We start from the raw sequence: 27,483 nt of genomic DNA, 5'->3' as shown, positions 1-27,483 counted from the left end.
AGCCATTGCCTTGGAATGTTTATTTTTCAAAGCCAGAGAAACACCTTCTTTATGAATCTTTTCTCAATCTCTTAGCGAAATTAATCTTTTCCTCCATTATGCTCAATGCAAACATTCATCACATTGTATCATACATTTGTAAGAGTCTCCTGGCTCACAGAGGCATCAAGCCACTTTTTCATATTCTCTTTTGTATTCCTGGTGCCTAGTACACTGTTTGGCACAGTAGGTGACTAATTAATGTTTGTGGATTATTTGGTGAATAAATAATCAGATGATACTTCCTTTAAAATATGTGAAGCAAGTTTTTTGCACACGGAGATGGCGGCATAGGAGGATGCTGGGCTCACCGCGCATCCTGATGATCACTTAGATTCCACCTACACCTGCCTAAATAACCCAGAAAACCCCCAGAGGATTAGCAGAAAGGAGTCTCTGGAGCCAAGCGCAGACAAGAGGCCCACGGAAGAGGGTAGGAAGGGCGGCGAGGCGGTGTGCGCTCCACGGACTGGCGGGAAGGAGCAGGGGTGGAGGGGCGGCCCGCCTGCCAAGCAGAGCCCCCAAGTCTGGCTTGCAAAAGCGGAGGGGCCAGACGGAGTGTGTTCCTACAGCAAGCGGGACTTAGCATCTGGGAGGTCAGTAGTTAACAGCTCTGCTCAGAAAGCAGGAAGGCTGGAGGACAAAGGGAGGGAGAGTTGCTGAGCTCCCGGATGACAGAGCTCAGTTTGGCGGGGAACAAAGGCTCTAGCCAGTGCCATCGCCCTCACCCACCCCCCAGCCCAAATCCCAAAGGGAACCAGTTCCTGCCAGGGAACTTGCTTGCTCCACGCAAACAACCAACGTTGTCCTTCTGTGCTTCTGCGGAGCCACCCCTCCAGCAGTGGTTCTGCCACAGGGCCCCTCATGAAGTGGATCACCTAAGGAGAAGCGAGCTAAGCCTGCCCCTCCCACCCCTGCGCAACTTGCCAATCCACCCCAGCTAATACGCCAGATCCCCAGCATCACAAGCCTGGCAGTGTGCAAGTAGCCCAGACAGGCCACGCCACCCCACAGTGAATCCTGCCCCTAGGAGAGGGGAAGAGAAGGCAGACACCAGTCTGACTGTGGGCCCAGTGGTTGGCTGGGGGCAGACATCAGGTCTGACTACGGCCTGCCTACGAACTCCAGTTATACACCACAGCACAGGGGAAGTGCCCTGCAAGTCCTCACCACTCCAGGTACTATCCAAAATGACCAAAGGGAAGAATTCCCCTCAAAAGAATCTCCAGGAAATAACAACAGCTAATGAACTGACCAAAAAGGATTTAAATAACATAACAAAAAAGTGAATTTAGAATAATAGTCATAAAATTAATTGCTGGGCTTGAAAACAGTATAGAGGAAAGCAGAGAATCTCTTGCTACAGAGATCAAGGGACTAAGGAACAGTCACGAGGAGCTGAAAAAAGCTTTAAACGAGATGCAAAATAAAATGGAAATGTCCACAGCTCGCATTGAAAAGGCAGAGGAGAGAATAGGTGAACTAGAAGATAAAATTATGGAAAAAGAGGAAACTGAGAAAAAGAGAGAAAAAAATTCCAGGAGTATGAGGGGAAAATTAGAGAACTAAGTGATACACTAAAAAGAAATAATATACGCATAATTGGTACCCCACAGGAGTAAGAGGGAGGGAAAGGTGCTGAAGGGGTACTTGAAGAAATTATAGCTGAGAACTTCCCTGAACTGGGGAAGGAAAAAGGCACTGAAATCCAAGAGGCACAGAGAACTCCTTTCAGAAGTAACTTGAATCGATCTTCTGCATGACATATCAGAGTGAAACTGGCAAACTACAAGGATAAAGAGAAAATTCTGAAAGCAACAAGGGATAAACGTGTCCTCACATATAAAGGGAGACCTATAAGACTCGTGGCTGAACTCTCTTTTGAAACTTGGCAGGCCAGAAAGGATTGGCAGGAGATATTCAATGTGATGAACAGAAAAAATATGCAACCGAGAATCCTTTATCCAGCAAGTCTGTCATTTAGAATGGAAGGAGACATAAAGGTCTTCCCAAGCAAACAAAAACTGAAGGAATTTGTCACCACTAAACCAGCCGTACAAGAGATCCTAAGGGGGATCCTGTGAGACAAAGTACCAGAGACATTGCTACAAGCATAAAACATACAGACATCACAGTGACTCTAAACCCATATCTTTCGATAATAACACTGAATGTAAATGGATTAAATGCGCCATCCAAAAGACATAGGGTATCAGAATGGATAAAAAAATAAGACCCATCTATTTGCTGTCTACAAGAGACTCATTTTCGATCTGTGGACACCTTTAGATTGAGAGTGAGGGGATGGAGAACTATTTATCATGCTAGTGGAAGCCAAAAGAAAGCTGGAAGGCATACTTATATCAGACAAACTAGACTTTAAATTAAAGGCTGTAACAAGAGATGAAGAAAGGCATTATATAATAAATGCAGGGTCTATCCATCAGGAAGAGCTAACAGTTATAAATGTCTATGTGCCAAATACCGGAGCCCCCAAATATATAAAACAATTACTCATAAACATAAGCAACCTTATTGATAAGAATGTGGTGATTGCAGTGGAGTTTAACACTCCACTTACAGAAATGGATAGATCATCTAGACACATGGTCAATAAAGAAACAAGGGCCCTGAATGACACATTGGATCACACGGACTTGACAGATATATTTAGAACTCTGTATCCCAAAGCAACAGAATAGACTTTCCTCTCGAGTGCACATGGAACATTCTCCAGGATAGATCATGTACTGGGTCACAAAACAGCCCTTTATAAGTATACAAGAATTGAAATTATACCATGCATACTTTCAGACCACAATGCTATGAAGCTTGAAATCAACTACAGGAAAAAGTCTGGAAAACCTCCAAAAGCATGGAGGTTAAAGAACACCCTACTAAAGAATGAGTGGGTCAACCAGGCAATTAGAGAAGAAATTAAAAAAATATATGGAAACAAACGAAAATGAAAAGACAACAATCCAAACGCTTTGGGATGCAGCGAAGGCAGTCCTGAGAGGAAAATACATTGCAATCCAGGCCTATCTCAAGAAACAAGAAAAACCCCAAATACAAAATCTAACAGCACACCTAAAGGAAAGAGAAGCAGAACAGCAAATACACCCCAAACCCAGCAGCAGAAAAGAAATAATAAAGATCAGAGGAGATATACACAATATAGAATCTAAAAAAACTGTAGAGCAGATCAACGAAACCAAGAGTTGGTTTTTTGAAAAAATAAACAAAATTGACAAACCTCTAGCCAGGCTTCTCAAAAAGAAAAGGGAGATGACCCAAATAGATAAAATCATGAATGAAAATGGAATTATTACCACCAATCCCTCAGAGATGCAAACAATTATCAGGGAATACTATGAAAAATTATATGCCAACAAATTGGAAAACCTGGAAGAAATGGACAAATTCCTAAACACCCACACTCTTCCAAAACTCAATCAGGAGGAAATAGAAAGCTTGAACAGACCCATAACCAGCGAAGAAATTGAATCAGTCATCAAAAAACTCCCAACAAATAAGAGTCCAGGACCAGATGGCTTCCCAGGGGAATTCTACCAGACATTTAAAGCAGAGATAATACCTATCCTTCTCAAGCTATTCTAAGAAATAGAAAGGGAAGGAAAACTTCCAGACTCATTCTACGAAGCCAGTATTCCTTTGATTCCCAAACCAGACAGAGACCCAGTAAAAAAAGAGAACTACAGGCCAATATCCCTGATGAATATGGATGCAAAAATTCTCAATAAGATACTAGCAAATTGAATTCAACAGCATATAAAAAGAATTATTTACCATGATCAAGTGGGATTCATTCCTGGGATGCAGGGCTGGTTCAACATTCACAAATCAATCAAAGTGATACATCACATTAATAAAAGAAAAGATAAGAACCATATGATGCTGTCAATCGATGCAGAAAAGGCATTTGACAAAATTCAGCACCATTTCTTAATAAAAACCCTTGAATAAGTCGGGATAGAAGGAACATACTTAAACATCATCAAAGCCATTTATGAAAAGCCCACAGCTAACATCATCTTCAACGGGGAAAAACAGAGAGCTTTTTCCCTGAGATCAGGAACACGACAGGGATGCCCACTCTCACCGCTGTTGTTTAACATAGTGTTGGAAGTTCTAGCATCAGCAATCAGACAACAAAAGGAAATCAAAGGCATCAAAATTGGCAAAGATGAAGTCAAGCTTTCACTTTTTGCAGATGACATGATATTATATATGGAAAATCCGATAGACTCCACCAAAAGTCGGCTAGAACTGATACATGAATTCAGCAAAGTTGCAGGATACAGAATCAATGTACAGATATCAGTTGCATTCTTATACACTAACAATGAAGCAACAGAAAGACAAATAAAGAAACTGATCCCATTCACAATTGCACCAAGAAACATAAAATACCTAGGAATAAATCTAACCAAATATGTAAAAGATCTATATGCTGAAAAGTATAGAAAGCTTATGAAGGAAACTGAAGAGGATATAAAGAAATGGAAAGACATTCCCTGCTCATGGATTGGAAGAATAAATACTGTCAAAATGTCAGTAATACCCAAAGCTATCTACACATTCAATGCAATCCCAAACAAAATTGCACCAGCATTCTTCTTGAAACTAGAACAAGCAATCCTAAGATTCTTATGGAACCACAAAAGGCCCTGAATAGCCAAAGGAATTTTGAAGAAGAAGACCAAAGCAGGAGGCATCACAATCCCAGACTTTAGCCTCTACTACAAAGCTGTAACCATCAAGACAGCATGGTCTTGGCACAAAAACAGACACATAGACCACTGGAATAGAATAGAAACCCCAGAACTAGACCCACAAAGGTATGGCCAACTAATCTTTGACAACGCAGGAAAGAACATCCAATGGAAAAAAAGACAGTCTCTTTAACAAATGGTGCTGGGGAACTGGACAGCAACATGCAGAAGGTTGAAACTAGACCACTTTCTCACACCATTCACAAAAATAAACTCAAAATGGATAAAGGTCCTGAATATGAGACAGGAAATCATCAAAACCCCAGAGGAGAAAGCAGGAAAAGACCTCTCTGACCTCAGCTGTAGCAATCTCTTACTCGACACATCCCCAAAGGCAAGGGAATTAAAAGCAAAAGTGAATTACTGGGACCTTATGAAGATAAAAAGCTTCTGCACAGCAAAGGAAACAACCAACAAAACTAAAAGGCAACCAGCGGAATGGGAAAAGATATTTGCAAATGACATATCGGACAAAGGGCTAGTATCCATAATCTATAAAGAGCTCACTAAAGTTCACACCCGAAAAACAAATAACCCAGTGAAGAAATGGGCAGAAAACATGAATAGACACTTCTCTAAAGAAGACATCCGGATGGCCAACAGGCACATGAAAAGATGCTCAACGTCGCTCCTTATCAGGGAAATATAAATCAAAACCACACTCAGATATCACCTCAGGCCAGTCAGAGTGGCCAAAATGAACACATCAGGAGACTATAGATGCTGGCGAGGATGTGGAGAAACGGGAACCCTCTTGCACTGTTGGTGGGAATGCAAATTGGTGCAGCCGCTCTGGAAAGCAGTGTGGAGGTTTCTCAGAAAATTAAAAATAGACCTACCCTATGACCCAGCAATAGCACTGCTAGGAATTTACCCAAGGGATACAGGAGTACTGATGCATAGGGGCACTTGTACCCCAATGTTTATAGCAGCACTCTCAATAGTAGCCAAATTATGGAAAGAGCCTAAATGTCCATCAACTGATGAATGGATAAAGAAATTGTGGTTTATATACACAATGGAATACTACGTGGCAATGAGAAAGAATGAAATATGGCCCTTTGTAGCAACGTGGATGGACCTGGAGAGTGTGCGCTAAGTGAAATAAGGCATACATAATAAGACAGATACCATATGTTTTCACTCTGAGGTGGATCCTAGAAACTTAACAGAAACTCATGGTGGAGGGGAAGGAAAAAAAAAAGGTTAGAGTGGGAGAGAGCCAAAGCATAAGAGACTGTTAAAAACTGAGAACAAAGTGAGGGTTGATGGGGGGTGGGAGGGAGGGGAGGGTGGGTGATGGGTATTGAGGAGGGCACCCTTTGGGATGAGCACTGGGTGTTGTATGGAAACCAATTTGACAATAAATTTCATATATTGAAAAAAAAAATAAAATAAAATATGTGAAGCAACGATCCCCCATGGGTTTGATCTGGTAAGGGGCTCTGTGCTGACAGCTCAGGGCCTGTAGCCTGTTTCAGATTCTGTGTCTACCTCTCTCTCTCTCTCTCTCACTCTCTCTCGGCCCCTCCTCTGCTTGAGCTCGCTCTCTCTCTCTGAAAAATAAATAAACATTAAAAATGAAATAATTTACATTAAATATGTGAAGCAAAATTCCTGGAGAAAATTAGATTTCAAATTTTTATGCTGTAAATAATGTCCCATCATATTAATAGAAAATGTGGCAACAATACATATTTTGTCAAAGTAGGTTAAAGCCAGTGGTTAATGTAAAGTCTCCTTGTCAGTGTGGCTCCCCTCCTGCCTCCAGAAACTTATAAATCCTGGATAAAGGCTGTTGTGGACTGATTGTACAGAGAAAGGAGAATTTTATGCTTTCTAAGTCCCCTACCAGATTTCTTCCTGCCACCAGCGTTCTGGAAGCTCTCCATCAGGAATTTCTATCTTGCAAAAAACATAAAGTTTTGGATACCAAGAGAATAAATAGTGTGAAACTTGGAATCTATCTTGCCATGGATCCCAGCTGCCAAAACCCAACATCACTTGGGCGTCCATCGGAATTGCATTCTGGTGATTTGAAGAGAAGAAGAAGAAGAAGAAGAAGAAGAAGAAGAAGAAGAAGAAGAAGAAGAAGAAGGAGAAGAAGAAGAAGAAGAAGAAGGAGGAGGAGGAGGAGGAGGAGGGGAGGAGGAGGAGGAAGAGGAGGAGGAGGAGGAGGAAGAGGAGGAGGAGGAGGAGGAGAAGGGGGAGGGGAGGAGGAGGGGAAGGGTAAGGAAGGAGGAGGAGAAGAGGAAGAAGACTCCTTTCAACCCTCAGCAAATATTTGAACTCTAGAAAATGAATGTGTGTTTATGACTGGTCTAGTTTCCTTCCCATTCCTGTAATTCAAATGCACAGCAACTGTGCGTTTCCAAACTACAAGTTTGCTGCCTTTTCTGATATACCATGTAAGGAAGCCTTCTATCAAAGGGAACAAGAAAACAAAACCCTAGATTCACCAAACATAAGAATTATTTGCTCCTGGTCTCATTCCCCCAAATTTTCCACCTGCCTCAAAATCAAAATACAGTAGGTAAACGGTTTGTTGTAATCCGCTGTATTTCCTTTGGGAAATTGTAATTTCCTTGGGAAGGTAAACAGTTCTGAGACCCAATCGCCTACATTTGTCCTGCCTATGTCCCCTTCCTCTTGCCCAGTGCAACCTTCTCTACCTGAGCACTGTGGTCCTTCTCCCATAACTAAAGAAAGGATTGTTGGCAATCAGGGGAAATGGATAAGACTCCAATTCAGGAAAGCCGGTGGATTACTCCTTAAAACGAGAAAAGGAAACTCAGAAAAGAAGCTTCCTTCTTGAAAATCCTATTCCAGAATCTTCTGAATTTGGCGCGCCGATATCCATAAGTGACAGTGCAGCCTCATAATAAAGAGCATGGTGGCCTCTCCTCCCCCGCAGCAGCAACTAGAACCTTTTTTTTCACAACTCCCAAGTTCCAGTCATCTCTTTCACTTAAGGGTATTCCTCATAGAGCGCCACCGCCTTTGATTGACCCACTCCTCCACCACAGCATTTCTTTGCGGAGAGGAACCTCTTAGCTTTCTAGGGAGCTTGCTCGGTTGCATGAGAAAAGACAGCCACGGAATTTTAAAGACGCCCGTCTTCACATCCCCTTTCCTTATCACCCAAGAAGGATAGAAAACAGCGGGAATTTAACACTGGTAACTACTATTATTTTATCCGAAGAACGTGCCCTCCAAAATGCCACTAAATAAGTAAATTCACAGTTAATAGTGAAGATATAAACTGAAAGGGGGAGAGAACAGGGGTGGGGGAGCGGAAAGAAAAGGAGTTTAGGAGCGTGGGAAGACCATAAACCTGTGCTGGATCCTGAGGTTCAAAACCAGCTGCATCTGTCTCCCTGGCAAAAGTCTCCCTGGCCTCCCAGTCTCCGCGCGCCTCTTAGTAGCTTGTGAGCAAGGAGGGGCCGAGAGCTGGAGCGCGGCGTCAAGGAGGCCTAAAGCAAGAGAGAGCGGCTGCGCACCGGGAGCGCGCGGGGCAGGGCTGCTCGCGTTCCCGACCCGGGCTACCTGCTCAGCCTACTCCAGGCCTGCCTTGCCTCTCCTGGGTTGACGTCATTGACGTCATTGCCAGAAGGTGGGGGTGGGGGCTGCCCCTGCAAAGGCTACTGGAGAAAAGGTTCTTGGGCCTCGCTAGCGGAGGCGCTCCCTTACTGCTAGGCAGGAGCAGCGCGGTGGCAGTTGTGGCTGGACTCCCCCCGCGAGAGCTGCGCAAGGCAATTCTTAATTTACCAGAGGGAGAAAAAGGTATCTTTAGACCTTAGCGTGTCTATCTCTTGGTTCATTTATCAAATCTGCCCGCACATCGACCGCTCTTTCTCGGTTGAACCAGACAAAGGCAGGGAAGGGGGAAACGTCTACAAAAACTATTACTTCTACCTGCTTCCAAATGCCATCCCTCCCATAAATCTACGCAGGCGAAAGGGCAGCTCTGAGGCTTAGATTTCCCGCCATGATCTTGCGAGTTTGTTTCAAACAAGATTATGAGTGGAATTCCATCCAGTCGTTACCAAGTTCAGAAGGTGCCTGCAAGTACCCTCGCCTCCCTCCGCCCCTTTTTTTGAGTCACACCTGTTTTAAACCTTGTATGAGAGGAAGAATCGCTTTAGTTATAAAGCGCCACTACCTTCTCCGATGTTGTGCAGATTTCTCTGCACTCTCCTCTGGTTGTTTCCTTGTTGCAGCGCTTAGGAGCACTCAAGCGGCTCCTTTAACACCATCGCCCCCTCCCCATATTTTCTCTCCACTTCCCTGCTTATCCCGATTTTTAAACACTATCTTCTACGTATTTTCCTTCGTACAGCTATTGTGCTAGGTTTACCTGCCACCGTGAGATATTTGCACACAGGGACCTGGTTTCGTTTTGTTCTTCTTATTTAATTTTATTATTTTGACCTAGCCCTTCTTCTCTTCTTGGATCTTTGCCTGTGGGTTTGTGCCTCAATGGCGCAAGTTTCGATTCCCAGCCCCCAGCCAACATTTTGGAAGGGCACTACACTGGGAGTGCTAGGGGGAGGGCCCTCCTACAGATGTGTGTGCACACGCATTGCACACACGCATCCGGGCGCCTGGCACCCAAAACTGCATAGGCGGCCAAAGTGGCAACACCTGGAATAATTCATTATGGAAATGAAGAGGCATTTTCAGTTGAACTTTAAACGTCTTTCCTTAGAGGAGGAAAGGAAATGGTTCCCACTATACACTCCTAGAAAGAGACCTCTCCTCCCCCTTATTTTGCAAGGAGAGGAAGTCAATTTGTGGCCAAGTGCTCATACGTAAGTGTCTCTAACCGAAGACACACTGCCTCCACTGCCTCTCTGCTCCTCTAAAGTCTCTAAAGAACAGGACCCATTTGCAGCTATGAGCTTTTAAAAAGTAACCTTTTCTGATGATGTCTTTATTGAGGCATTCATTTTCAAAAAAGGGGGATGTTTATGGCTATGCGCTTAAAAAAAACAATTCCTTTGTGGAGAGATGAACTGTTTTTCCGTTGTATCTTATTAAACGTCACTCATTTATGGACGAGGTAAGGTTTTGTTTTGTTTTGTTTTTCTTCTTTTTTTTGGATAAGGGAGTAAAAGTCCTTTCTTTAGTTGAAGAGGAACAGTTTTACGTTTGGCTACGCTTGCTTGCTTTCTTCTTCTTCTTCTTCTTCTTCTTCTTCTTCTTCTTCTTTTCATTGAGGAAAGGATGGTGTTTTTCGGCTACGCGATTATAAGTAATTCAAAGCTAGGCAGAATTTTCCACCTACTATCTCAACATTCAGCAGGTGCTGGCTGAGCAGAGGTCCATAAGTAGGGCGGGAAGAAAAGGCAGGGAGGCCAGCGCCAGGCATAAATAATGGTCCTGGGGGACCCTGTGCGCTCTGTGGCGCGCTGCGATATCCTTCACTCCGCGCCAAGATTCGGGTCCCCAAGGGTTAGAACCAGCCTGGCAGGGATCCAAACCCCGAGCCCCCAGAGATAGGAGCTCAGCAGCTTGGCTGTAGGAGGTCTGAGCCCGATTCTGGGCTTCCAGGCATTGCCTCTCAGCTCTCGCAGCTCAACCTGGCTAGCCAGAGTCCCGGGTGTGATCTTTTCTCAGCACTTGCCCCAATCTTAGAATTTCTCTCAGCCTCGCTTAAGCTGGCTGTATCCATTAAAATGAAAAGACCTTTTTACAGGGCCAATGTCGGGGAAATTCATGAGCGGACACTTTTCTGACAGAAGTGAGAGTTTTCGCAAAGTAACCAAGCCAAGCAAAGCAGTGACAGTGCCAGGAATATATGCTATCTGCGCTCACCTCTTTCTTTTTGCTCTTTCTCAGACCTCCAACAGATTGGGGAAGGGGGAAGGGAAGACACCAGAAGCATCTCTAAAACCACTCTTGTTATAGTCTATACTCCAGGAGTGGACAGCAGGAAACCTCCGCGCACTAAGTGTGGTACTCATGCCTCACAGGCCGCACTTCATTTCATTCTGGCACCCGGGGCCATTACTTACCCAGTGAAAGAAGCCTCTAGAGTAGAATGAGGTGGTAAGTAAAAAAGGGAAAAGGCTTCCGCCAGCTCCACGGAGACGGCGATTGCTGTAGCGGGTTCTACCGCCACAGCTTACAATCCGTGGAGCAGCTGGAGTCGTGGAGGCTGTCTCTAAGACTGTTCACAAAGCCGGGGTTGCCTGGGCTGCCTGTGTCGCCGCTGCTAAAGTCACCCCTCGCACTGTTTAGGCTGCTTTCTGCTTTGTCGTGCCGGTTTCTGCGCGTAGCTCGGGCTCATGGCTCCTGTTGCCCAGACCGTTCACCGTCTGTACTGAGCCTGTGCCAAGCCAGCCCTTTTCAAAGGCGAGGGGGAGGGACTAGATAGAGAGGAAGAAGGGGGAAGGAAAGGGGGTGAGTGAGTGGAGGGCGGGGATGGGGGGAGAAGTAAACCAGTGCCCAGGACGCCTGCTGGGAGGGGATGGCGCAACACCTATGGCTGGGTACCCCCCTCGGGTCCCCACTCTCTGAACTCCACATCTCCCGCAGCTCCAGGAACCCTTTCCCACACACACCCCTGGCTGACGGGGAATGGGGGAGAAGGGCGGGGGCGAGATGGAGGCAATCTTAGGAAGTTACTGTTTGCCGCCCCGCGAAGGCAGCACAATGTATGCTGGCTGCACGCTCACGTGCTAGACCCGCTGCTGGGGAAACCGTTCTACTTTCCGGCTGCGCGTTTTGCAGAGTAAAAAATAGGGCATGCATTTCTCCTTTCGGTCCTCCACTCGTTTATGTCTTGGCTTTCTTTTAAGCTTAACTCACTCACATTATCTTACAGAAGTTTTATTTCATTTTTGTTATGTGTGCTTTTCTCCCGATCCGCCTGAATGCCCGGACTCCAGCTAGAGAACAAGCTTCCAGAAGCACCATTTTCTCATACAAAGGATACTTAAGGAAAACTAGTGGAAGTAGGGACAGGAGCCGGGCCAAATCGTAGTTGGAGCCAATAGACTGTGTCTGCATATATCATACTCAACTGTGAGCCACTTTCAGTACCTCGCTTGCCTTTCAGATTGATAGTCTGGGGGTAGCAGAGAGGGGAATAAAGAGAAAAATCTACTATTTGTCTACTCCAGATAGCAAGTACGTATGCGAATAAGCACGTCTCTGGCTTTAGGCTGCTTTAGCGAGGTCCAGCATTTCGACTGCCTGGGACCCAGCAGCATTGCGGGAGCAGACATTCCTGAGGTAGGAAAGGATGCAAGAGAGGGAGGAACCTAGCCCCACGCCCGCAAGACTGGTGCTTGCCAGCATGCTCAGTCTGACTAGTCAGTGACCCCAGGGTGGGCATAGACGTGCCAGGTCTCCCAAGAACACTAAAGCCTGGGGAGGCAGTTTGGCTGGCCTATGGCTCTGACGGGTCGTGGATATCTAGAAACAGGTCTAATTTTCCTGTCCCTGTCATGGGATTAAAAGCAAATAGCAACAACCAAAACCATCCCAGCTGGTCCTCTCTGATTTTTACTCCAAAAAGCAAGTCCTTCAATGTACCCAGAGGCCAAACAATGAACCAGGTGAATTTCTAAGTTCCTCTTTAGAAAGGTGTAGGGTTTTAGGGGAAAAAATCCATTTTCCATGCTCAATCAAGAGAAAAATTTATTTTTCTAGTGCTCTGCTTTGTTTGAGGAGGAGGCTGTCTTTTCAGAAATAAGAGAAAAAAGTAGATAATGTTTTTGGGTGCCAAGACCATAGTATTCATTTTTATTTTTGTCTACTGAATGAAAGGGGGAATGTATCTGTGTAAGGTAGAACATCAAGAAGGAAAATAAAATTGCTAATTATCATGAGTTGATTTTCTCTAATAGCTTTTTTGTGGAAAGTTTTTGTTTTTAATGGAAGGGAAAATCTTTACAACTTATTTCCCTAGTATGTCCATCTCCATCTTCATAACTGCCTTCATTCCAAGTTCTGATATATTTTAAAGATTAGCACTTTGGTTCAAATAATTCTCACATCACTTACCTTTTCCTTTTTTTTTTTTTAACATGTAAAGTTTCCATTGAGAGCGTAATTACCACTGCAGTTCAGTCTGATCTTCATGAAAGAGGACACACTGAAATATTTACTATTACATTTTACTCCTCTTGTAACTCTTCTTTCATAATTCACAGGATCCAGCATATGCACTGTCCTCTTCTTGGTAGCTAGGAAAATATCTTGGAGATGAAATCAGAAGCTGTCAAATGGTTACAGTTCTGATATGTGGTTTGCACTTCTGGATAAGACTGTGCCATAGAGAATGGCAGGAACTCAATGAAAATAAAATCACTGATTAATCCAGGACAGTGTGGCAAAGCCATGCCATGGAGGCACTCTCAGAGCACTGATAATCATTTATAACATGTACTTTAGACACTAATTAACTGATTTCTTAAAATCTCCATCTAAATTCAATGCAGGAGGATAGAACTATTCAGTGAGTATTATGAAATATTTAGTTATCATCCTGACAGATTCAAGAGATTAATATTATTGTCTACATTTTACAGTTCCTGAAACTGAAGTTCATAGAGGTCAGATAATTTGCACAAGGCCATGGAGATGAAGAGTAACAGACTCTGGATTTCCATTCAGAGTGTCTTAACTCCTAAATTCAGCTACATGGTTGCTTTATAGTTAATCCGTATTATTCTATAATATACAGCACAGCATTTAGTTTCAAGTGTATAGTCCAATAGAAAATTATCTCTGTAGAGTAGAAACATTACTTACAGACCAAGGAGACTACCAGTTGAACTAAGTAAACCAGAAAATCATCTGCAAATTTTAGTTTGCTGATAAGACTGACAGAAATCCACATCTGATAATAATGAAAATGTTTCCCATTTCTCTTTTCCTGTGTTCTGTCTGATGGTGGCATCAATGACCAATGGAATAACCAAAAGCCAGGACACCTAGCAAAAGCTCTCCTCTTAGTGTTCTAACTCTAAAAGGACTGATGGGGACTCAGCTGGATTTGTGTACAAAGAGCAGGACTCCTTCATTGAATGCCTTTTATGTACCATCAGTCGTATTAATCCTCAAAAACATTCTGTGGCATAGCTATTATTAGCTTCATTTTCTTTTTTTTTTTAAGAAATGAGGAAACAGATGGGGCACCTGGGTGGCTCAGTCGGTTAATCGTCCGACTTCGGCTGAGGTCATGATCTCCCGGTTTGTGAGCTGGAGCCCCGCATTGGGCTCTGTGCTGACAGCTCAGAACCTGGAGCCTGCTTCGATTCTGTGTCTCCTTCTCTCTCTGCCCCTCCCCCACTTGTGTTCTGTCTCTCTCTGTCTATCAAAAATAAATAAATGTAAAAAAAAAATAAAAAAAAGAAACGAGGAAACAGAGATTCAAAGAGACTAGATAAAATGCCCAAGGTTCTAAAGGTATAAATTATAGGTTGGGAAATTCAAACCCATGTCATTTCCACTCTACTATGCTGATGCTCTGCATATGGTCCTCCAATTGCGTGGCTACAAATTTTCAGAATTTGCTTTACATTAAAAATTATATAATTAACCAAAACCCTCAAAAGTTAAAAGGGAACTGTATGAATTTGGTTTTTGGAGAAAATGGCATGAAGGAGCAATGATATATATTGCATTTTCTTTGTTCAGTCTTCCAGTTTGGAACTTGATACAGGGTTCTGCTAAAATCAGAAAAGGGAAATTATGGTAATGTGTACCCTATAAACATGGAAGTATGTCTAATTTATGAAGATTAATCTATGAAGCCATTATATAATTACAGAATAGATCCCAGAAGAGATTTCAAATACTTCAGTGGGTAAGGGTGTTTATCAGCCTGGTAAGAATTGATGAAAACTGAGAAAGTGTTAATGTGAAGAGGGGTTGATCAGTCAGGGAGACCTAGTTTAAAAAAAAAGAGTCAAAGAGATGAGCATTGGTAGCTCTTTTTCATGTTCATTTTCATCTCACTAGTGAAACCACCAGTATGAGATTGATGAAAGAAATCAAATATTTTTAGGTTTCAATTGCCCTTACATTGAAATACCCCTTATCAAGCAGTCTGATTGCAATTTGCCTTACCATGTACTCTGCAGAGAGAATGCACTGGTCATACAGATAGATGAGAACAGGTACTTTGCATCATTTGATAGTTATCTTGCATAAAATCCCATTCATCTTTGTGTTGTCCACAACTTGCACTGTACATTGTATATAAATATTACAATCAATAAATCATTGTTATTGACTAAGTAGGTGTGTATGTGGTCATAAAAATGTAAGACTGGATAAATTACATTGTGATATTTTTCAGTATTCAATATTAACCATCATTGGGGTGCCTGGGTGGCTGAGTTGGTTAAACATCTGACTTGGTTTGGCTCAGGTCATGATCTCATGGCTGGTGAGTTTGAGCCCCTGCACTGGGCTCCCTTCTGGCAGTGCAGAGCTTGTTTTGGATTCTCTGTCTCTTCCTCTCTGTCTCTGCCCCTCCCCCTCCTACTCTATTTCTGTCTCTAGATAAATAAAAACAAAATATTAACCATCAGCAACAACTGCAATTAGGAGGAGGCAGTGATGCCCAGTGGTTCAGAAAAGAACTTTGGTGTTAGACCAAATTTGGATTTCTGGCTCTGGCATTTTCTTCCTTTCTTTTTTAATATTTATTTATTTATTTTGAGAGGGGCAGGGAGGGACAGAGAGAGGAGAGAGAGAACCCCAAGCAGGTTCTGCGTTGTCCTCTTGGAGCCCCCCGACCCCCGCGTGGAGCTCATCTCAGGAACCTGTGACCTGAACTGAAACTAAGAATAGGATGCTTAGCCAACTAAACCACCCAAGCCCCCCTGGCTCTCACATTTTCTAGGTGCGTGGCTGTGGGCAAATTAATCTCTAGACTTGTATTGTGTAGTAAGATAGACCCTAGCCCAGCGCCTGAGTGGCTCACTCAGTTAAGCGGTTAAGCAACCATCTCTTAATTTTGGCTCAGGTCATAATCTCACAATTCATGTGGTTGAGTGGCCCAGTGGGGCTCTGTGCTGACAGTGTGGAACCTACTTGGGATTCTCTCTCTCCCTGTCTCTGTGGCGCTCCCCCAATTGTGTGTGTGTGTGTGCTCTCTGTCTCTCTCAAACTTAATAAACATTAAAAAAAGATAGACACTAGCCACATGAGACTAGTGAGCACTTGCAGTGTGTCTAATCCAAATTAAGATGTGCTGTGAGTATAAAATACACACCCTATTTTGAAGACTTAGCACATGCACAGACACACGTGTATTTAAAATATATCATTCATATTTTTATTTTTATTTTTTATCATTAATATTTTATATAAACTGTATGATGAAGTAATAACAGTTTGACTAATTGGTTAATCATATTATTAAAAAATAATTTCACCTGTTTATTTTCAATATTTTAAATGTAGCTGCTAGAAAATTTTAAATTCCATATGTGACTTGAATTGTATATATTTTACAATGATCTATCCTAAAATGCTTCAATTTTGTTATCTAAAAATGGAGATGGGACACCTGGGTGGTTCAGTGGGTTAAGTAAGCATCCGACTTTGGTTCAGGTCATGATCTCATAGTTTTGGTCCATGAATTCGAGCCCTGCATCGGGCTTTGTACTGACAACTCAGAGATTGGAGCCTGCTTCTGATTCTGTCTCTCCCTCTCTCTCTGCCCCTTCCCCGCTCACATTCTCTCTCTCTCTTTCAAAAATAAATAAACATTAAAACATTTTAAATGGGGATATAACTTTATTTTCCTCAAATTATTGACTAATATTTAAATAAGATAATGCACCTGAAATTCTTAGCACAGTGCCTGACATTAAGTTAAAAAGTTATCACTCTCCAAGAGTTAGTAAATAAAGATGTTAAGTAAAATTTAAAAATAATTAATGTTTATTTTTGAGAGAGAGACAGAGTGCAAGCTGGGGACGAGCAGAGAGAGAAGGAGACACAGAATCCAAAGCAGGCTCCAGGTTCTGAGCTGTCAGCACAGAGCCCAATGTGGGGCTCAAATTCAGACTGTGATATCATGACCTGAGTGGAAGTCAGACACTTAACCAACTGAGCCACCCAGGCACCCCAGAGACATCCATGCAGACTCCACACTCTCACTGCACAGCCCTATGCAGAGTTTGAACCCACGAACCTTGAGATCATGACTGGAGCCAAAATCAAGGGTCAGACATATAACTGACTGAGCCACCCAGGTGCCCCTTAAGTAAATTAAAAAAAAAAAAAAAAAGAAACTTAAACCCTATTGGATTAGTGACTACCTCAGGAGAAAACTTTACTTAAGAATTAATTTTATTTATTTATTTATTTATTTATTTATTTATTTATTTATAAGTTATTATTTTGATTCCAGTTAGTTAACATATAGTGTAATATTAGTTTCAGGTGTAAATATAGTGATTCTACACTTCCATACAAGACCTGATACTCATCACAACAATTACTATTATTACATTTTATCCCAAGTGAAATCATTCTACTTCTCTTTCTTAGAACAACAGATATACATGTGTGCTTCTGGGAAGAGGAACAATATTGTGACACATAAAAGTGATAATGTGTATGGAAGTGCCCTGAAGAGTGAAAAGAACTTTCTCAATTCCAAACATTTTTAGTATCATAATTTGTACAGACACTTTGACATTTAACTGGTGGATATTTCTAGCATTGAGGCATTCAAGTCACAAATGAAAATGAGGCTGAAATGGTGCAGGTACACAGAGGCAAATGAATTTCTGCAGAAGCTAAAGTTATAGGAATGGGAGAAAACTTGGTATTTAACCGGAGATCTATGTTTTCAGTAGTTTAACTACAGAAATACCATACCTGGCTGATAATAAAATGCATTGCTCCACTAGAAACACTGGAGAGTGCTGTTAGTGAGAGCTTAGAAGGATGTATAAAGTCCTCCAACACCATTTACCTTTTACATCACTATAGATGAGGAGACTTTGTGAAGGGTGTACCTGTGAAAGGAAACTAGCATTTCTCCATTCCCTCTTGTACATGACTTGGAAGGTTTTTGTTTTATTTTGGTTTTTCTTGTTTTGTTTTGTTTTGTTTTGTTTTGTTTTGTTTTAGTGCCAGGACTAGCCTTACAACATTATCAAAATAATAAAATGTTAGAAATTTGCTATAATGCTTGGGCAAATAATTGGGAAAAGTTTTCAATGATTCCCTACTCTGAGGAAAAAAAAAAGCCCAAGGAGGGGTTGATGAGAAATTCCCAAGAAAGGGCTTTCAATGAAGGAAAGATTTCAACAGGAATTCCTGACCACTCCAACAACCTCTGTAATTAAACAGGGGTAGGGAAAATGCTTGGTAATCATGCCATATAAGACTCTCTCTCTCTCTCTCTCTCTCTCTCTCTCTCTCTCTCTCTCTCCCTCTCGTTCAGCTTGAATAGCTACCGACCCTTGCCGTGGACAGAAACTACAGCTGAAATTCTCTCATAGAAGCCTGGGAATGATGGCCTCATATGTATAGCTGAACTTTTACTGAAGCACTGAGCTCTGATGAATGCAATTAAGTGAGTAAAGGTATGTAGTGTTGTTTTCAGGGTTGTTGTTCCTACTAAAGAATCTATTTCTCCTACTGTAGTCTTTTTTCTGCAGATGAGTAGTTACAAACTGTATTGGATGAGGTTTTTCATCAGTGTGTTATTTACCTGTAATGTTACGAATGGACATGAGCAGGGAAAATTTTATCTTAAAAGCATGGCAAGATCATAATACTATTAATGGATAAGGACAGGCTTTAGCTTGAGTTATTCAGATGTTGCTTGGTGAGGTGAAAGAGTCAAAGAAGTTTTGGTTGCTGAGGAAACAAGAATTATTTTTTGTTATTTCTTTTAACATGGAGATTGAGTTTATTTTTTTCTTATTCTATCCAAACTTCTATGTTATCTCTTCTCAAGAAATAGGGGTCAGCTACTGCTCGAAATTTAGGTAGTACACACACATAAGAAAATAATAATATAATTTCTCCAAAGCAATAGATTAAGATTGATAAAAATACACATTTTTAATTTTTTATGTTTATTTATTTTTGAGGTGGGGGTAGAGGCAGAGAGAGAGACACACACAGAATCTGAAGCACAGATACTGACGTGGGGGTCGAACTCGTGAGCTGCGAGATCATGACCTGAGCCGAAGTTGGACACTTAACTTATTGAGCCAACCAGACACCCCTAAAAATATACATTTTTAAAGAGTCCTGGGCTAATTGCATACCACTCAGAGCCTTATTTATTTTTAGGCCTCTTTATTTCTATTATAAGGTATGACTATGAGCTAAGTAGACTTAACTTTTGTATAGTTTGTGAAATCAGTTATATTTCTTGACGTATGATAACAAATATACTGCGTATTCCATTGAAAGATGTAGAAAACCACTTTACTTTTTGTTTTCTAAACAACCATGGTTGTGGTTTAATCAACATAGCTTTTAATAAATGGCTACTTTGAGTCATTTTTCATTGACTAGAGTACTGCAGATACCTCATTTTAAATGATTAGATGTATGTTTAGACAATCAACATAGGATTTCTGCTTTCTTTTAAGATTGAATAGTTTTTATTTTATCATTACTGAAAATTAGCTGAATGTCAGTTTCTGTAATTGGATAAAATATAAAAACCAAGAATTTTTCTCATTTGCCAAGACACAGCTGTTCTTCACTATTCCTTTTATATTTTCTTTCACGTAAAATGAAGATCAGTGATTCATTTTACTTTCATGTAAAAAAATGTCTTGAAATTTTCAATTAATTGTTCTTTGTTGATGGAGATCTAAATAAAGTGAAACCACAGATGCAATTTGGTACACTATTGATTTTTAATTAAGATTTTATTTTTAAGTAATCTCTACACCTAACATGGAACTTAAATTCACAACCCTGAGATCAAGTGTTGCATGCTCTACCAACTGAGTCAACCAGATGTCCTAGCACACTGTTGATTCTATTGTGCTTGTCTGACAGGCTACATAGTGAAGGAAGAGTGTTTGGAGCATAGAAGGGTTATCATACAACATAGTATAACACAAAATTGGCAATGAAAATAATGTATTGTTCCTGTATTCCTTCTACTGTGAATGTTGTTATTATCAGTAGGCTCCATCTTCTCTAGTTCTGTTACTGTTCTTCAAAGCACTAAAAGGAGCTTTACTTTCAAACTGAATTTAATTCTGTCATATCAAAGAATCCTTTAAAAATCTCCACCATGTCAACTAAGGAGTTTTCAGATTCAGTGTCCTTTCAGACCAGGTGTCTTGAGGTGAATCTAACAAATACAAGTCTTATTCCAAGTCTAATTCTAGTGATCTAATTTGTACAATTAGCCATCTACCTTAGTTATCTGATTGACACCACTATTACCACTAGTACATACTGGAGTACCAGTGTGGAAGTTCTGATACTCACTTGGAGCATTGCCTAGTTTCAACTGGTCCATTTCACTGGTGCTCTAGGTTCAGTATCAATGAAATATTACCTGCTTGGCTGAGGGTCATGATCCCAACAGGACAGCCTTCTAGACTTTCCTTTAAGTACCAAATAACTTATGACTCCAGCCTCACATTCCATGTATTACATTCTTGGACCATTTATTCTATAGAAGATGCTGAAGTGGCTAGGCTATGTTGGTAAGCCTTTGTAATTCATCACAACAAGTAATGATATGTTAATCAAAGATGTTTATAATTTTTGAACAGTGCAACTGAATTACTTAACACATACAATTCCATTCCCATCAGTTATAAATTATTCTCCCAAAGTAACCATAGGAATGTAACAGTCAGAATAATTTCAATAAAATATCTAAAAAATGTGAAATTAACTTTTTTCATAAACTTGTTAAATGACAGAGGTTTCCAAATGTTCTATGAATTATTATAATTACTCCTGTTTTTGTATAAGGATCACTTGTGGTGAGGAGCCTAAATGTTCTGAAAAGGCAACAATATTTTAAAAATGCATTTACAAGAGAAGGTGTGTGGTAACTTTGAAGTGTGTATCAACTGGTGACATAGACAATGAAATGTATATTTTCAAAGTTAGTCAAGGTCCTCAAGAATTATATACTTATATTAAAAGTTTTAACTGTATCTGTCAGTTATTTTTATAAACTAACATTTATGGAGAATTAAATGATACTATAGTTTGTACCGAATCTATTTTTAACTCTGTGCCATTCTAGTCTCTTTTTCTTCAAAAGTCTTTCTGGGTTAATAATGCTTAAAAGTTATATAACTTAAAAACTTTTTCTGAATTATAGTGCCTGCTTCTTATACTTTACAGAACTGTGACATGAGATGCAGTCTAGACTTGTAAATTGTCAGATAAACAATATCTTTATTGTAACATTAGATTTGCTTTACCAAGAAGCTCTAAATTATAGTCCAGTAAACTCTTAAAATTAACTTGGCTTATTCAACTAATAATAAATTAAAAGAGATCCAAAAACTAGAAGATAAGTCTTTTGTCTTAAAAGTATGTGTGAGAATTAGTAACCTGGATTGGGTCTTTAAGAGGAGGAGAAGGAAAAAGGTATGAAGAACAGGCAACCTTGGGATCCTGAGGAAGGGAAGGCAGTACAGTGGAAAAACAACTCTGGAGGCCAGAGGACAAAGATGGTGTGTGTGCTGTGGCTAAGGTCCCCTAGGGGGCAGGAGAGGAACATGTTAGACTTGGGGGAGGTAGGGGTGCTGTCCAGATGGGAAACAGGTTTATTTAGAGTAGGACCACCTGTGTCTTCGTATGCAATATGTGTGGTTAGTTTGCAGTGGGAGCTTATGAAGAGTTAATTCAACCAGGGAACCCTTTTCAAATAGTATAAAAAATACTGCTAAGCAGTTTTAAAAGCATCTCTCTGGACTCTTCAAACCTGTCTGCCCATAATGATGAGCTAATCCTATTGCATATAGCTATGTTATACTACTGACATTCATGTTACCTTTTATGTACTGCTTCCGAGAACAGACCAGACTCCATTACAAAACTGGGGATAGGAAGAGCAATATATGGACAAAAGAATGAAAGAAAAACAGTCACTGAGGGAAAAGAAAATCGGAGGTAAGTATTTGTTAGTTCATTTACTCATGAATAACCAAATATTTAATGAAAAACTATATATTCAAGACACATTTTAGGCAAATTCATTCCTTAAATAGCACTTCCATCTCACCTGTATTTTATAGATCTAGATAGTGAGTTATATAATGTTGAGTACTATATATATATGTACATATATGTATGTATATATATATAATATTATATTATTTATTATATATTAATTATATATTATATTATATTATATTATATTTGTTATATTATATTATATTATATTATATTATATTATATTATATTATATCATATTATATTGAGGGAGGCAGGGAGAAGGGATTTATAATATCAATTAATTTGCAGAAAATAAATATCCTTTTCTACTCTATCTCCATTATAACTTACATCATTCCTGAGGAGCCATTTGCCCTCACATACATTGCAAAAGTAAAATGAATCCCATATTGGAGCGCCTGGGTGGCTCAGTTGGTTAAGTATTCGTCTCTTGATTTTGGCTCAGGTCATGATCTCATGGTTTGTGAGATCGAGCCCTGCCTTGGTCTCTATGCTGACAGCGCAGAGCCTGCTTGGGATTCTTTGTCTCCCTCTCTCTCTCTGCCCCTCCCCTTGGTGCTCTCTCTCTCTCTCAAAAATAAACATTAAAAAAATGAACATACTTTATATAACAACAATGGCATGAGATGTAGTCTCTATGTGTGTGTATACATAAATATGTATACATAGATAAAATGATAGATTTATGGATATCGAGATATAGATATAGATATAGATATAGATATATAGATATAGATGTGTAGTTTTGAAACAGTATGTTGTTGAAATGTAGATCATTTGAACAGCCACACAGTGATCAAATGACTGATATAAACAGAGGCAGATTTACTATAAAGCTAATGAAGTTTAAGCTTAAGACACCTCACTTGTATAGACCTTAGAAGAGGCCTGAAAATCATTGTCATATGAAGGAATAATCAAATGATATGCAGCCAAAAAATGTTGGAAAGAATTATTCTAGACATATGTCAAGCAGTTTGTTAACACACATATACTATTCTGTTGGATTTTTCAATGTTTGTGATATCAGCTTTTATAAATTTGTCCTTTGTTGTGATTATTTTTTCTCTATAAATTAATATTTTTTAAACCAAATTATATTATTAATTTTGTATCATTTTGTTAAAGAGAGCCCCTATGTATAAGTTTAAGACTCCACAATACCATTACTTGCTCCCTATTTATCCATGTCAAAAAACCTCGCTTTTATTTTTCCCAAGTAATTAAAAATATTCTTAAAAGTGAAATTTAAATTATAGGCTTGAGTCTTTACTAAGTGCATTAATTTAGACCTACAAAATAACTTCAATTTTTAATTCTGAATTTTTTAAGTTTATTTATTTATTTAGAGAGAGAGAGAAAGTAGGGGAGGGGCAGAGAGAGAGAGAGAGAGGGGGAGGAGAGAGAGAATCCCAAGCAGGCTCTGCAGCTCCAGCGTAATGTCCTATACAGGGTTCGAACCCATGAACCACGAGATCATGACCTCAGCTGGAACCAAGAGTTGGACGCTTAACCGACTGAGCCACTGAAGTGCCCATAATTCTGAAAAATTTTTAATCATTTCTGTAGCTATCTAGAATATGATTCTTGACCACATCTGCAACTAAGTGGAACATTGAAACAAAACATTTATACACATGAGGAAGATATTTTGGTCTTTTAATTCAGGGACAAAAAGCATGCAATCTGTACAATATGGAACTCAGTAAAGTAGGAGTGGCCATTATCATCTTGGAAATCATAGAATTTGCTCAAGTTTTGGGTTTTGGGTCCTAAGACATTTTTCTTGTCACATAATCATCTGTCATGTTTAAAGGATATACGAAATTCCTGAGAAATCAAACAAAATGGAATTTTATATTGAACATAAGATAGGAAAGTATCAAATCAATCTTTCTTTCAAGTTCTACGATGACAATAATCCTTAGGATTAGATTTTCCTCCACTTTCAACTGCTAAATATATTACATTTCACAAATAAAGAACATTAGTCAAACCTTAAAACTTTTCTTCAAGATAAGTTGTCACTTTGTTATTTTTAAATGGCAAAATACTGGAAGCAATGCTGCAATTTTATCTACTCCAATTGAAATTCTGTACCATAATTTACAATCTGCTCTAAGAAGATAAATGGAATTATAATTTAAATTCACTTTAATAAGGTGGATGAGATTATTTTATGAAATAAAAAGTAATTAGATTTTAGCAGATAATAATAGCCCATGAATCTATGAATTGCTTTTATGTTTGTTGTAATACTTCACATTGTATTTTTCAGTTAAAAATGTTGATTCTTGTATAAGAGAAAGAACAACTTGAAATTAATTTGTTAAAATGGACCTTTAGTTAAAATGTGATTAGATCTTGAGTTTTATCCCTTGGGACAGTTTAAGTAAATTATGTGTTTAGAAGTATGGTTAAGGATGTTAATTAATAATGATGAACAGGCATGCTGCCCACATATGCATATGATCCTACTTGCTTCTTAAAAAAAAATAGCAACAGTGATGGATTCCCTTTATCATAAAAAAAGACATTTGTTAGAGAGTTGGTTAATGACAAAGGGCATAGTGGGAAACAAAATATGTTTTCTGTACAAAATTAGCTGCCCCAAAATTAGCTGACTCAAATCCATGTCTTTGGACTCAGTTGGTATTTTCTAAATTGAAAGTGCTCTTGTTATACTAATGAACCTCAAAATAATGAAAAATACTAACTTTAAAAGAATAAGCTTCTTTAACTTGTTAAAATGAATGCAGATTATTAAACAAGGATGCCAAACACGTACTAACACTTGGAATCACAATGGCAATAGGGAGAAACAATTGTCATTCTCTATTTTCTTCCTGATATTTGTTCATACATGTAGAGAATGCCATAAGTTAACATTTGGTAGTATACTGGCCAAGTGCTGATAATACTAATAACTGTAAAAGATGATAGAGGGACTCAAGAAAAAAATAATATAAAGATCAGAAGTGCTGGATATTGCTAAAATACTATGTATGCATGTTCACACACACACACACATACACACAAATGGAAACCTAAGAAGTCTAGTAAGTTATCTATTCTGAAATATTTGGTGCTGAATCAGAGGCTATGCACCACCAAATCTAGTATTGGGGAATCAACAAATCTAAAGTGGGCAATTAATTTGAGTCTTTGATCATTCAAGTGATCTTAAGACCCAGTGCAAGACAACTAAGCAGATCCATCAGTTTGCTTATTAAGCTGCCTTAAGGATTCATTTAGACAACCATATGTCCCTTGCAAATACTTAATGGCTAAGTGATACCTTTACTTAGGATGTTTTTTTCTAAATTGTGTTCCTTGGATTTGTAATTAATATTAGCTTTAAAGGCTCAGAGATATATTGCAGCAAAGTTCAATGTGTTCTAACCCAGAATTTCCCCAAATTAATTGCCTGTGCATTTTTTCTTTTCTTTTTAACAGTGACATCTACTATTGTTCTCACCCACTTTTGAGACATGGTACTTTTATTACGGCTGAGAAAGAATATGAAAGAATAGATGAAAATTACATAATGAAGAAAAACAACAAGAGAGAAACTGAAGCCCAATTATGTTTGGAATCACTCCTTTATGTCTCTAAATTTCACTTTTTTTTTTTTCAACTTTTATTTATTTTTGGGACAGAGAGAGACAGAGCATGAACGGGGGAGGGGCAGAGAGAGAGGGAGACACAGAATTGGAAACAGGCTCCAGGCTCTGAGACTTCAGCCCAGAGCCTGACGCGGGGCTCGAACTCATGGACCGCGAAATCGTGACCTGGCTGATGTTGGACGCTTAACTGACTGCTCCACCCAGGCGTCCCTCTAAATTTCACATTTTTAATTTTAATGTATGAAATTACACAATATTATATTTTATTTAAAAAAATAACGTTTATTCCTTTTTGAGAGACAGAGAGAGACAGAGCATAAGCAGGCGTGGGGCGGAGGGAGAGGAAGACAAGAATCCTAAGCAGGCTCCAGGCTCTGAACTGTCAGCACAGATCCCGGCATGGGGCTCAAGCCCACAAACTGTGAGAGGAAGTCAGACGCCCAACCAACCTGAGCCACCCAGGTGCCCCATACAATATTATATTTTAAATGATTAAATCAATTTATAGATTTAAGTAGCAATTCTTTAAGGTATAGACATTTGGACTAGAGAGGTTTTACTATGCACCAAAACATGAATACAAGAGAAGCAATATCAGTTACTTGGTCAAAGTACAATTTCTGCTAAATTACATTCTGCTAAATTAAAATGCCCTTATAGCATCCACTACGTATAGTTTTCTTTCACTCATGCCTCAAATCTATGTTATGTTGTCTTATGTTATTTTGTTGCTAAGGAGAGCCCTTGAGATGACTGATACACTGGTTTGAAAAGTGACTGTAGATGATAGTCATAGCATAAATGAAACTCGCTTTACTTGATCCTAAGTTCTTTGTTAATTGTCTTTATTTGGTTAAGAGATTAACACTTTTTATAGTCAACAGATCAACTCATTGATCTCTCATAGACCATTTTCATATTATAGATTATTGGCATGCTAGGTGATTATGGTGTGACATATCAATTTAGGCTGTTGACAGTCAACCATGGACACTAAACCACATATTTATTTTTATTTACTTTTATCTTTTTAATATTTATTTTTGACAGAGAGAGAAACAGGATGCGAGTGGAGAGGGGCAGGAATAGAGGAACATGCAAAATCCGAAGCAAGCTCCAGGCTCTGAGCTTTCATCACAGAGCCAGATGCATGGCTTGAACTTACGAACCATGAGATTGTGACCTGAGCTGAAGACAGAAGCTTAACATACTGAGCCATCCAGACACTCTTAAAGCCTCACATTTAAATCACTGTTTCCTTTGTTTAGATTACAAAATAATGATCAACATATTAGATGTTGAAAGTAAAACTTACTTTTATTACTTTTATTAAATTCTCCACAGGAAATAATATACGTAATAGATCAATGACGTTTGCAATTTAATTCTGTTTATCAGAGTCCTTTTTGAAAAATAGTAAAGGAATTTATAATACTCACTTTGTCATTTCTAACTTTGTCATTTCTATTTTTTAATATAATTTATTATCAAATTGGTTTACATACAACACCTAGTGCTCATCCCAACAAGTGCCATCCTCAATGCCCATCACCCACTTTCCCCTCTCCGCCATCCCCCATCAACCCTCATTTGTTCCCAGTACTTAAGAGTCTCATGGTTTGCCTTCCCCCTTCTCTGTAACTTTTTATCTCTTCCCCTCCCTCATGGCCTTCTGTTAAGTTTCTCAAGATCCACATATGAGTGAAAACACATGGGATCTGTATTTCTCTGAACTGACTTATTTCACTTAGCATAATACCCTCCAGTTCCATCCACATTGCTGCAAATGGCCAGATTTCATTCTTACTCATTGCCAAATAGTTTTCCGTTGTATATATAAACCACATCTTCTTTAT

General features: G+C 39.6%; 1 protein-coding gene and 1 long non-coding RNA gene across 2 annotated transcripts in view; one reads left to right on the top strand and one right to left on the bottom strand.

Annotated features, from left to right (window-relative positions):
• The window catches only part of PCDH11X (protocadherin 11 X-linked), a 136,544-nt gene extending 125,294 nt beyond the window's left edge, over window positions 1-11,250 (bottom strand). The window contains 1 exon segment of the mRNA XM_053201430.1: window positions 10,853-11,250. The gene's annotated coding sequence lies outside the window, so the exon portion shown is untranslated.
• On the top strand, window positions 10,527-27,011 carry LOC113597446 (uncharacterized). Its single transcript, XR_008289792.1, has 4 exons — window positions 10,527-10,886; window positions 18,262-18,403; window positions 21,843-21,935; window positions 26,678-27,011. It is a non-coding gene; the product is annotated as an uncharacterized LOC113597446 (long non-coding RNA).
• The last annotated feature ends 472 nt before the right edge of the window (window positions 27,012-27,483 follow it).

The sequence above is a fragment of the Acinonyx jubatus genome, chromosome X (assembly GCF_027475565.1).
Source record: "Acinonyx jubatus isolate Ajub_Pintada_27869175 chromosome X, VMU_Ajub_asm_v1.0, whole genome shotgun sequence".
NCBI classification, from domain to species: Eukaryota; Metazoa; Chordata; class Mammalia; order Carnivora; family Felidae; genus Acinonyx; species Acinonyx jubatus.
Note: the sequence above shows the minus strand (reverse complement) of the source record. Positions and strands in the feature narration are given on the sequence as shown.